At 45.0% G+C, this 13,137-nt stretch overlaps 1 non-coding gene across 1 annotated transcript; it reads left to right on the top strand.

The window, feature by feature from the left end:
- Positions 1 to 8,412: 8,412 nt before the first annotated feature.
- On the top strand, positions 8,413 to 8,497 carry TRNAR-CCG. Its single transcript has one exon. It is a non-coding gene; the product is annotated as a tRNA-Arg (tRNA).
- The last annotated feature ends 4,640 nt before the right edge of the window (positions 8,498 to 13,137 follow it).

The raw sequence follows: 13,137 nt of genomic DNA on the forward strand, positions 1-13,137 counted from the left end.
AATAAATAAACGTTGAAAAAAAATTTTAAATAAAAAAAAAAAAAGTGGAAAAAGACTAGAAAGCAAACACCAGGAGTAGAGGAAGGAGGTAAGTGATTTTCTGCAGAGCCCGAGTAAATCTGTAGGGCTTAGAATCAAGGGAGGGCCCCCGTCTCCACGAACATGTCTCATGATCAGTCTAGTCAGATGGCTCAGGAGCTGAGATGCGTGGTACAGAGGGGACTAAACACGAAGTGTGTTCCCCTTCAGAGAAATATCCTGACTTTTCCAAAATGGGATTTGGAAGTGACTGAACTAGAGCATTCATTCATGTATTCATTCATTCATACCATTACCGAGCATCCACAGCACCCTATGAATTTGGTGGTCCCAAATGAGCCACTCCTCCCAGCTCAGTGGGGCCCTCCCATATTGATTTTGGGCTCGGCGCTGTGGCCGGCTGGGGCCAGTAGGACAGGGGCAATCATGATACGCATATGCCCCAAAGGCTTATCTCAGAGTGCTCTCTCTTGGGAGTCCTGAGTTGCCATGTAAAACATCCCATGACGTGGTGGAGAAATCACATAGAGGAGAGGCCCTGAGGTGAAATGGAGACAACTGAGGGGCCAGCTGAGAGGAAGAACCAAGGACCCAGAAGTCTGACCACCCTGGGGCCCCATTTGCTACAATATCAGCATATGAGTGAAGAAAACATCCAGGATAATGCAGTCTCTGTGGACATAAAGAGAGCAGAGACAAGTCTTTGGGAGACCTTGGGAAGTAAGAGTGACACAAATGTTTGTAATCAGCGGACAGACTATGGTTAGCAGTCTCCAAAGATGGCCCCAGAATTCCTCTCCTCCTTGAGCACATGCGCCATTCCTCATACCAGCAAATAGAGCTTAATTTTACTCCCTTAACAGTGGCATAGCTCTGTGATTGCTTTAACTAATAGAAAGCAGCATAAGTGACACCCTGGGGCCACCAAGCCCAGGTTTTAAAGGAATTTGCAGCTTCTCTTCTCTTCTTAGAAAGCTTACCCTTGGGTCACCCCCTCTCAGAACCCAGTCTCCACATTGAAAGCTAAAGCCACATGAAAAGGATACCTAGAAGGGAACCATGAGAATAGGACCAAAAGGCACAGCTAAGACCCCAGCTGGCAGCCATCATCAACTGCCAACCTTGCAAATGAGTCATCCCAGCCAAAACAGCCCCAAATGACTGCAGATCCCGCCAACAACATGAGATATAGAAGTACCACCCGGCTGAGCTCAGTCAGCCCAGAGAACTATGATAAATTAATCGGTGTTGTTTTAAGGGGCTGGTTTGTGGGGTGGTTGGTTATGCAGCTTTGTGTTTCTAAAATCATGACAGGTATTAATCTTTAGGATTTGGGAATAGGAATTTTGAATTCCTGGGAATTAGAAGTTATTTTTAATACTGCCAACATTCGTCATAATTTTTACTCATTATCATGGATAGCTTTCAAAGTTTTAATACGTAAGAAATATCACATTTAGTAGTATCTTCAAAGAGCTATAGCCTATAGAGGATATTCAAACACTGGAAAATGTCAGTAAACACTATTGGGTAGTGTTCAAATAAATGTAACATTTAGATCTTGTAGCAAGTACTAAAAGAATCATGTGCCTGAATAGCCTATTGAAGGGTTTATTTTGCTTCTAAAACATGTTATTCTTGGAGCACCACTCATAGGATTTGTGGAAAACATACTCTCCATATAGACATTCGTATTTATTTTATTTTCAATAAAGACTCACCATTTGAAGCAGACAGAGACACAAGAACATACTTAAAACATGGCAGCAGCTAACCAAGGATGATTGATTAGATTGTGGCCAATATTCTCATATGTGTTCCCATCCTCATTCCTACAAATGTTGACCTTTATATTTGTATCCATGTATCGATATTTTCGGCTCTTGCTTTCTACTTGACTTCAGGGCATGCCTTAGAACCCGTGACAGTCTCTGTTAAGTGTTTGTTCTTACAAAAGTAGGTCTGTTGCCCAATTTTCCCAATTTTGTAACTGATTTTTCTCAAGATTCACCGTTCAGAAAAACATGTAAATTTCCCAAGGAATGCCAAGAAAGAATTCCCACATGGAAACACTGAGAGTAACAGATGACAACATCCACAACCAGCCTGCGTTTCTGGGTGACTAAGCTGGTAACACAACAAACATAGTTCCTGCAGTCACAGAGCTTACAGTCAGATAAGGGAAACTAATACTACACAGATGAGCAGAGGCACAAACCATCATGAGCCCCACACTGCCATTGTCCAGGTGAAGATGGGAAGCTGCCAAAAGAGGAGAAAGAAGAAAAGGTGGTCTCTACTCAGTCTTGCAGAGAAGCCCACAGATCCTTGCACCATTGGAGTGGTAACCACAACGTTACCCAGAGAAGCAACAATGTGAACCCGGTTGAGAAAACATTTTGGTTTGGGAGTTATTCTTACAAGGGCCACTTTGCCATGAAGTACAGCAGGATGGCCACAACCCTACCCACCTGGAGTCAAGATTTCCAGGCCACTGCTGCCTTCCTACAAGGTGAAGGGGATGCCCAGCAAAGCACCACAGTGAATCCCTCTTTCACAAGGTCACTATTTCTATTTCCTCACAATTTACATCTTTTTCTTCAGGCCCATTACCTTTTTTCTACTGATATAATGCATATTACAATCGATGCTACATTTTTTGTAATTTGTGGTCATTTCTCCTAAATCCTCAACAAATATCTCTCTTGGTGCCAGTAATTGGTCTTAAAGGAAAGACAAGTTTCTTATTAGGCTTCTAACAAGCATATAACACTTTCTTTAGAGATGCCCACTTCACCAAGTAGGTCTCAAAAATATCATTAGTTCCACCACTTGGATACCTCCTGAGTCGATGACCCACCTGAGAAAAAAGGTGAAGCCTCTATAACCCAACCCCTAAGGACACGAGAAGTTTCTACGACGTGAACCCAACCCCTAAGGACATAAGAAGTTCTACGAACTCTTCTAGCCTTTGCTGTGGGTTTAATTATGTCTGATTATAAAGTGTGATCAGAAAACAACCTGGTTAATTTAAGAGTTCTACCCGTTTACACTTTCTTGCTACTTACAAAAATCCTCTTATGCCACCAGGTAATTTCCCACAGACAGGGGACAGATTTAATAGTGACCAGAGTGGACCTGACACCATGGAACTACCTATTCTGTCCAGTTTCAATTCTTCCTGTTGCTAAGACTTGCTCTCCCTTTATAAAATGCTGCATGACACCCATGAACGACCACCACATAGGACTAACTTTGAGATCCCCAAGATGTCACATGAGGTGATATGAGAAAAGTGACCAAGAGGAAGAGAAGGAAATGTACAGAGAGAATGAAGGTCATGGAATTTATTTTCATTTTTATTTTTTGGCTAGGGAATCTGACTCCATTAACATTTACATGTTTTGAGAAGTTAGCATGGCTGTATGAAATCCTCTCAAAGATCTGACATAGCTAATGAAAATACCTCATGTTTATGTAATGAATTGGTTTCCAAGAATGCCATGCAAGTCACAGCTGAACCTCATAACGTCTCAGTACGCTAGAGGAAGAAAGTAGAAATGAGTTGGTAACCAAGGAGCTTGCCCAAGGACACACAGCATCATCAGAGATTTGGTCTTCAGCTCACATTGCGTGATCTTCAATGCCAAGTGCAGTTCTCCAAGCACACAGCTCCCCAAAAAAGTGGCTCGGAGAAATGAATTAGTTCATCCCTTTACTTCATTTCAAATCATCACATGGGCTTGGGGTTTAGGGAAGCCCCTTTCATTGCCTCTCCTGACCCAGCCTCAGAACATTAACCATGATCACAAGTGAACCTGAGAGTGACTCCGGGGAGACTTTAAGGGAGTCAGTTTATTTGGAATTTAACCAGATGAATTTCAATCTCAATTAGACATCTTAAAACACAATTAAAATTTTTTATGGGTTATTTGATCCTCACACCTCATAAATTAAATGGAATGAGTTTTGATCTACCTAAGTCCTCCTGGTAGAAGAGTGGTGAGGGTAAGCAAAGGGGTTTCCAAGATATTTGGCATGAATTTCCTTCGGGGAAAGCCCCATGGAGCCTGGTTCCCAACACCGAGGTACAAGCAAGGATGTAACAGTCCACACGACATCCTTGATGGGGACAGATGGGAAACAGCAAACCTAAGCCTTTTCTAACCCTTTCCACCCCTCAGGACAGCATATGCTAATACAAGTTATGTGCAAATGCATAAAAAAGAAAGTGTTGGCCGGTTGGCAACTCCTTCCTGAAATCCCATACTACCATCAAGTATCTCCCCTTCCCCCATCTAAGCCTTCCCTTTCCACGCTTCTTACACGTGGGCTTTTCAGCTCAACCAAGCCAATCTATTAGCTGTTCCTCTACAAGATATCACTTTGGTGACTGAGGCAGCCATGTCACAAATATCCCCCTTCCCCCAACCAACTGCGTAATTTGCGGGGCCCATGGCAAAACTAAAATGTGGATCCCCTTGTTCAAAAACGATTAAGAATTTAACATGCAACAGCAGAGCAGTAAACCAAGCACGGGGGCCCTTCTAAGTATGGCCACGTGTGACTCCATAGGTCCCATGCCCATGAAGCCTGTTCTGCTACCTCCCGCATTAGATAAGAACGTGCCTGTCTAGCAAGCTTTGTCAGATAAACCCACTCTCCATTCAACCAGAGTACATGAGATGATATGTTAATCTTTGTATTTATGTATTTTCTCCCCCAACAGGACTATCAAATCTTCTAAAATAACCCTGTCTTTTTATTTTTTATTACCTCAAATAGTACCTAATGATGCTTTGTAGATAGTACGTATTAATAAAATGATTGCTTTCTCAACAAAACTTCAGGACAACTGGGAGCTGCACTCTCCCTCAACAGTGTTCCTGTGCTTGGGTCCAACTCAAGTGGCAACACCACTCCTTTAGCAAGTGATGTCATATAACCTTAGATCTTCAGGAGAGCTCCAGGAAAGATTAGGGCCAAGGGAGGAGGGCATGTTGCAAAGCATGCCTGCACCTAGGCTCCATTTATAAGGCCTGCAGAAAGGATAGTCCCCGCCAGGAAGCCCAACGTTCAACCTTGTTTGAACCTGACTCCAGAGCTGTAGAGTTGACAGGCAGGGATGGGGTCAGTGAACTGACAATATGGCTCCTCAGAGGCCAGCTGCAATGCACTGGGGGGTGGGGGGATGTATCCACAAAGTGTTTCACTTTTCAAGCCCACGTCCATTCCTGTTGTCATGGGCTATAGCTTTCTTGTTGAACTACATAGCCAGGTCTCATCAGGGTGTATGTTTGTATGCTGATGTCAATCATTTCTTTTTTGTGTCCCTCGCTGGCTGCTGCCCACGGAGTGGAGGTAATTCTTGTTCCCTGCTCTATTGATGTTGGTTATTTTTATGATATTATTTTTCCCTGGTGCTTTGATACCTATCAAGGTCTCACATCTACAGTGAGCAGGGGGTTATCCAAGAATCAAAGGGCAGAGTTCATACAGTTGGAAGGATGTTGGTGGGAGCTGACACGATTTATCTCAAAGAGATTTGCCACCATCCATCATTCTTGGAATAACAGTGTTCCTGCATCCAACCTCACCCTTCATAGAAAGATAACCACATGCTTTGCACACACTGATTCATTCATCCTCCATCACAAGTGAGTTCCATTTTAACTGTTTATGTCTCTGGCCTTTAGAAAAGCAGTTAGCAAGACGCCTTGTTTTTCTGAAGGTGACCTCTCTACCCTCCTTCATCATCCAATATGCAAATGAGAGCCAGGAAGTCCCTGAATAGCCAAAATGGATGCACCAGAACCCTCACCCTTTGTTCATAGAGGAAGCCCTCCCCTGAAAGCTGATTACTCTCATTTTAAACACGATTTCCAATCAGGTTAGGTATCGAGTTTCACAGCCAATGAAAGATGAAGGTCTGTCATGGCAGGAAGGAGAAGAGGATCAAGGCAGGCAAAGTGACAGCAAACAAATTAGAGCCCTGGGGGCAGGGGACAGTTTTTGTCTCCGGGAATCTCCTGCACACCCACCCCTTCAGGCACCCTGATGTCCTATGCAATGTACTTTCACAGTCACCTACCTTTGCCCATGCTGGGTTCAGTACCTGGGATGCTCCTTCGTAGGGTCTCTGGGCGTCAACCACCTACTTATCTTTCAACACCCAACCCAGATGGCCCCTTCTGTGTGAAACCTTCCATTACACATCTGCACACTTGTACCAGTGAATTGAACGTAGATCTTGATGCGTCTACCTCTCCAGCCACACTCCGCAGCTCCTAATGGCAGAGACGCCCTTGAGCATAGCTTCATACCTGTGCTCCCTCAAATATAGTGAGCGCTCAATAAATATTTGCTCAATGAAAGAAGGAATTGCCTATGGAAAGCAGACAGGGTAAAAGAGTATGGCAAACAAGAGTCCCTGGAATTGTCACCCTGAAATACAGCCACTAGGCTGGGTGACAGCCACAGTGATTACAATAAACTATTTTTAACAAGGTTAAGATCCGTTCCTTATCCCTTATGATGAAAGGCAAGTAAATGTGTATACCTTTAGAAAGATTTTGATAATAACGATAGAAAAGTCATTTATTTGAAACACCTCGCCGGAGCTAAGATTCAATAGGTGGGAAACTCCTATCGACTTCATTTACTCAGTGTTTGAATCAGAAGGAATTGAAATTCCTAAGACAGGAACTCTGACCCACACTCAAAGTTCTCCTTCCCTCTCGGTCCTAGCAAAGACTGGGTATGAAGCATCTCGTCACGTCCCCAGAGACAGACGACAGGTGTGTCCGTTGTCTAAGTAACAGAGACGAGATGAGCCGCAGTCAAAATGCATCTATCAGAACAGGTGGCAACGGCCAATAAAAGGAAGTTTTCTACTCCTGGGGCGAAGGAGATTTTGTTCTTTTTTTCTTTTGGCACAGATTTGTTTACTGTTCGGCCCTATTAAAGTATACGGTGCTACCAAAATATTTATTAATAGCCCTAACACTTCTTTAAATAAATAAGCCATTGATGATCCGCTTTCCAAAAGGTAAGCTGGAGAGCAGAGAGCAGGGGGAGGAGGAAGGCAGGTGAATGCTTCTGACACTTCACCCCTTCACATTTAACTGCACACGATGACAAGTTTAAAATTCAACCCTAGCCACACTGGGAAGAGACAGCACATTAGAAAATAATAAATACAGTATCTTTAGGGGAGGGGACAGCGTTTCCTGGGCCTCTTCCACGTGCACAACGGCCCCATTCCCAAAGTTTGAGATCATTTTAATTCAGCAGTAAGCCGTCTTTCAAAAGGAGATACAAATACTGCTTCTGCTGCCCATTTGAGTAAATAGTCTGGTTATCACTTTGGAAGGAGTCACCTTTCTCTGACCACGTGACTTTAACTCACTTGCCTCCAATCCTATACCTTTACCCCTTGACCCCGATTTCCACAGTCCAGAAGCAAGGGGGATGAGTGGAGAGAGTGGCCATCCAGGGCCAGGAAAGTGGCACATCTGGTGACGTCCCCAGCACGCACTTCCTGTCCTCAATGACTTTCAAGGTTAAAGTAGCTTTTTTTTTTTTCAAAGTCACAGCCATAGGCAGATTCATGGCAGTTCTGCAAAGCACACCCCAGTTTGAAAATCCGCCCGCTTTAAAAGGAAGAATTGCCTTCGTCTCCAGTAGATCATCAGACCCAAAGAAAGTCATGTCAGGCTGTGGCAAAGCCAACCTGGGCTGACAGCATTTATAAAGAAAAGGGCACCTAGACACCCAGTTTAAAGTGAACAGCTAAGATTGTGAGAACAGAGGCCAGAGCATCTTAATGGGGTCATGTCAAGACCTAGATGCTCACAGACGCTCCACACTCACCCCCCAGGTATCACCCCAGTGAGGTCCCGAGGAAGGCCATGTACTTTGAAACCTAGACAGATGGCCGAAGTATGGTGGTGCCAGCCGAAGTATTTAAAGTGTGCTCTTCCAATGGCCATTCCCAGAGCTGCCTAAATGTAAGCAAAAGAGGATTTCAGTTACAAATAAAAAATACAACGATCAAAAGCTTTTCATTCAAATTCTATGACCGGGAAACCACAAAGACAGGAAGGATGGGGAAAAGTCATCTGTCATCCCCACATTTACACATAGCCTGAAACAAAACAGAATGAGATATTCTACCAAGTGTAGCTTATGGAGTCCCGATGGTAAACAATGTCGTAATTATCCCTGAAACGAGGGGGTGGAATTCACAGACTTGCTCTCTGGATGTTCTCCGGTCTCTTTTTCTAGGAACTGGTTGATACTGGTTAACAGGAGTGTCTTAAGACTGTAGAAATGGACAGGTTTGTTTTTCTTGTTACATTTGAAAGGAGGGACGCCTGGGTGGCTCAGTCGGTTGAGCGTCTGACTCCGGCTCAGGTCATGATCTCATGGTTCGTGGGTTCAAGACCCACATCAGGCTTTGCACTGACAGCCCAGAGACTGCTTGGATTCTCTGTCTCCCTCCCTCTCTCTGCCCCTCCCCTGCTCATGTTCTCTCTCTGTGTGTCTCTCTCTGTCTCTCTCAAATAAGTAAACATTAAAAAAATTTTTGGAAGGGCAATTAGAAAGTCCTTCCTGAAACTCCAACATTTCTGATTCATTCCCTAAGGTTTAAATACTGATGTCTTAAAGTGTGTACTCCACAAAAATACGACATCAGCAAGGAAACCCATGAAGCTACTATCGTTTACAAAAACCTTCACAGAGGGGCGCCAGGTGGCTCAGTCGGTTGAGCATCCGACTTCAACTCAGGTCATGATCTCACGGTCTGTGTGTTTGAGCCCCGCATCCGGCTCTGTGCTGACAGCTCAGAGCCTGGAGCTTTCTCCCAATCCTGTGTCTCCCTTTCTCTCTGCCCCTCCGCCACTCATACTCTGTCTCTCTCCAAAACTAAATAAGCATAAAAATAAATAAAAAAATAAAAACCTTCTCAGAAATGTATACTCTTTCTTTCCTTACAACTGTTCGCTGAGAGCCTTTGGAAAAGGGGTCTTGATGAAATAGAGCTATGAGAACAATGGTTCAGGAACAGCCAGGAGTCCTGGGGTAAGGGAGGCCAGGAAAGGGGCCCCGGCAGGGGCTCTGAGCTGCCAAAGGGGAGGCAAGGTCACCGGAAAGAGAGAAACAGTGAAAGCAGAGGAGAGAGGCCCCTTCAAGCAGTGTTGTACAGGGCTGGCCCTGCCCTAACTTGTCTCTGCCTCTCTCCCAGGCTTGCCTCCCGCCCCTCTCGCCTCTGCATTCGGGCAGACAGAAGCTAGGGGGTCATGCTCACCTCCACTCCAACTAATAAAAAGAAGGAAAATGCCAACAAAATGAATATTTGCATTTATGCGTGCAGTCGCTTCAAGTTTCTGCACGTTTCAGTGGTAAGCACTGCAGAACATTAAAAGTAGAGTCAAGACGATATTTTATCCAGCTGCCCTCTTCCCAGAAAGTAAACAGATAATAAAATAAATCTAATCAGCATTCCTTTTCACTTAGCTGAAATTAAATTTTACTCATCATGGGTAAGTGGCTAATTACACGTTTAGTGTAAAGAAAATTCTGGGGACATTACCTTATTTACTCTCTTCTTGTGTCAATAGATGAGAGGACATTGGCATTCAGATGTAGGTGGCAACAGCTGACTGCTGATGCCAACTTACCTTTTACGGCCTGAATTCAGAGCAAAACAAAGCAAACAGTAGAGACACTGGAATTAAATTGCCTTCCACCCCAAATCCAGGCAATCTGCCCATTGATTTATAGCAACTGCAAGTGCTGAGGAAATTGCTTCCCAAATGGACTGATCCCTGGGCTCCGAGAGTTTGAGGAAAAAAAAAAAAAAAAGCCAAAATTTCTTGAGTGGTTACTGTGCGCTAGGCATTTCTTATGTTAAGATGCTTCGCCACAAGCCATGAGGCAAGTTGTCATGTTTTTATACCCATCTTGCAGTGGGGGAAACCAAAGCTTCAAAGGGCGGAACACCATCCCCAAGGTCAATCAGCTGGTGGGCAGGGGACCCAAATCTGTCTGACATTCAAGGCCACGCTTTGAACTGTGGCATCATCTCTGTGGCAAAGGGGACTCCCTCTTGACACACCACAGCTGCCGCGTGTTCACACGAAGGGAACCCAAGAGTTCCGAGGCCCTCTGTCAGCCGTGAGAGGGTCCCTTCGAGCAAAGTCCAACTGGTGAACTTAGGCACGGCGCTGGTCAGCTCTCACCTGCCCGAACTTCCTTGTTTGGCTTGGTCCCAAGAAAACGTCTGGCTCCCAAGCCACCTTTTGGGTGACAGACCTCCCATATGGTGGCTTGTTCCTCAGTGCTATACCACTCTGCTGAGCTTTCCAATCTGGAAGGTGCTGCTGTAGACCGCACGCTGGCAGAAGGAACACTTCCTGCAAAGCGTTTAGGGAGTAGAGCAGGCTTGCACATTTCGCAGGCTTGTTAATGAGAGCTGCGTGTTTAGTCCCCCATGCTCTGAGCAAGACCTGAGGGTACCCTTTTTGAACTCGGGCAAAACATAAATGCAAATAATTCCATACAAACAGAACTGTCCTGAATTAGTCATGCTCAGATGAGCCCAGGTGCGAGCATTCCAGCGCCTGATCATCACCGATGGAAGCTTACGTGGACGTCATTACATTTTACTTACAATCTACTCCAAACCAACGTGCTCAGTCGCTCAGTCTCTGAAAAGGGGATTCCTTCCGCAGTCCCCCCCCCCTTTTTTTTTCTGAGTTGTGTACGTCCTGAGCCATTGTCGACATCCTAGCAGGCTGTAAAGTCAATTCATTTTCTTCTATAGCTGTTTTGAATTTTATCTGGAGATGTTGTTAAATCAAGTCTGCTTAAACCTGAAGGCCCGGCATTTGTCACAGGGAACCTCTAGGTAATAAATAAAAACAAACAAGTCAAATCGCACCGCCTAGGTGATGTCTGCAAGTAAGAAAGGAAAGGATTTTTTTTTTTCACTCCGTTATGAAAAGTTCATGGCTACCATTACTGCTCAGTAGTAAATGTCCCCATCAAGACGTTCCCCCCGAATAGTTTCTCCCAGGTTTGGCAAAGAGGACAGACGATGTGATACTTTTATCTGATTCGGAGGGTATGAAAAACCATAACAAACGCCATCAACTACTGATGGTTCCAAATCCTCTCCGGAGAACACACTAGCTGCCTGGTTCTCTCCTTGTTACGTTTCTGGAGTACAAGCAGGGACACGGGACTGAAAGGGTTCCCCGCGCCACTTGAGTTCAGGCTGCAAGCAGACAACAGCTAGATCTTACTGAAAGTTGTATTCTTACGACACCCCGAGGGGAGAAGCTAGGTGGCGTGGGTACTGCTTTGGGGACCTATGCAAACTGACACTACAATTTCAGAGATCCCACCAAAATATATTTTACGTCGTGTGGCCTGAGACCGCGAAACCTGGCATGGGAATTTGGGTGCAACAGACGACGATCCACGGATTTCAGGGACTACTGTCCTCATGCCCACTGGCACCTGTTCCTGACTGTAAATTAGCATGCAAAATTTACCACACCTTCCCGAAAGACAGAAGGTAGGCTTGGCGTCTCTTTCATTTGTGTGAACCAGTTATGATTTAATATTTAGTGAAAACACGAGTCATCCGTCTTCCCCCTTTACTTGTCTTTCTTGATTCACAGGCCACCTTCCTATCCGCTCCACTCTGCCCACCCTATTTTTATCCGGGTTGCCACCCTTGATCCTCTCCCGTGTCCAATTTCTCCATTCTCTCCACTCCCCTCTCTCTCTCCTCGATCTTCCCATCTGAACACAGGAAAGGAGTTACCCTAGTGTTTAAAATTTCTTAGAACTCTTGCGCCCCTTTAAAATCTTCCATCATTTAGTATTTGGAAATTTCGCAAGATAAATTTGGGAAAGCCAAGATCCCACATCCAACACTGCCCCTGATTCTAAATATGCCCCAGAGGGATCTAGCATCTGCTAGAAATGAGCCCCTCAACACAAGAATTAGAGGTTCCCAAGCCCTAGGAATTGATTATGGGTTGACAAATCAAATTACAGGATTTCTCCTATAACAATGAACATGTGCTCCTAAGTCTCTTCACGTTATGGGATTTCATGCAATAAAAATACTAACGACAGCAGACGCTGCCAAGAGCCTCAACCATAGCCCCTCACGCTCATCCCTTGGTTGCATGTGGGCCAGAATTCCCGCAACAAGCCCCGCGACTGTGTTCCTTTGGCCGTGGGTCTGTCTGGCTTCTAGAGTCTTCTCTGCCTGCCCACATAGAGGACTAGGGATGCTGGGGAATTAATGCCTCCCCGGAGCAGCTCTGACCAATGTCCAACAGCAGTTGGGGTGTAAAGGCTCCAGCTCCCTTACCCCTCAGGTGGGATAACTCAGAGCGTGTCTTACACTGGCTCCTTGCGTTTCCCCGAGGGGTCTATGTGCCCATGGCCCACGGTTGTAATTGTCTCCAGACACCTTCGTCAGCTGGCTTCTCTTCCCTGCCTCCTTTCCAGCATTTCCTCCACCTTTCAATTAAATTACTTGCACTTGAATTCTGGCCTCAGGGTCTTCTTCTTGGGAACCCCCCAAACGATACAGGGTTATGGGATAATAGGACTGGGCCAGGCACTCAGACCTTTTATGTCTCCTCAGTGATACACCAGACAAAGCAGACAAAGAAGATAGAGAAGCAATAGCACAATTAAAATGCTACCAGAGTTGTAAACATCTTGGATTCTTAATACATGTTTTAAAGTAACGCATTATTTGACACATTTCCTTGACAAATTGCATAAATTTCATTTAGTGGAAGGAGAGAGGTGAGCTAGTCTGGCTTCTGAATTACAAGGAAGGGCTGGAAGAAGGCCATCCTAATTTTTAAGACGAAATGTTGCGACACCCACGGTGGATAGCCATGGCTCGACGTTCCGTACTTCTTACTTCTACGCTGACTTAAATTAGAAATCCAGCTTTTGGGTTTGGGCCCGTTCCCTCTTTTTGTGACACAAAGTGCTAGTTTGTTGTATTTGTATTTGTGGTTTGGCATTAAGCCATGATCTTCGGTCCCCTGAAGGTGC

Source organism: Leopardus geoffroyi, chromosome B2, assembly GCF_018350155.1.
Source record: "Leopardus geoffroyi isolate Oge1 chromosome B2, O.geoffroyi_Oge1_pat1.0, whole genome shotgun sequence".
NCBI classification, from domain to species: domain Eukaryota; kingdom Metazoa; phylum Chordata; class Mammalia; order Carnivora; family Felidae; genus Leopardus; species Leopardus geoffroyi.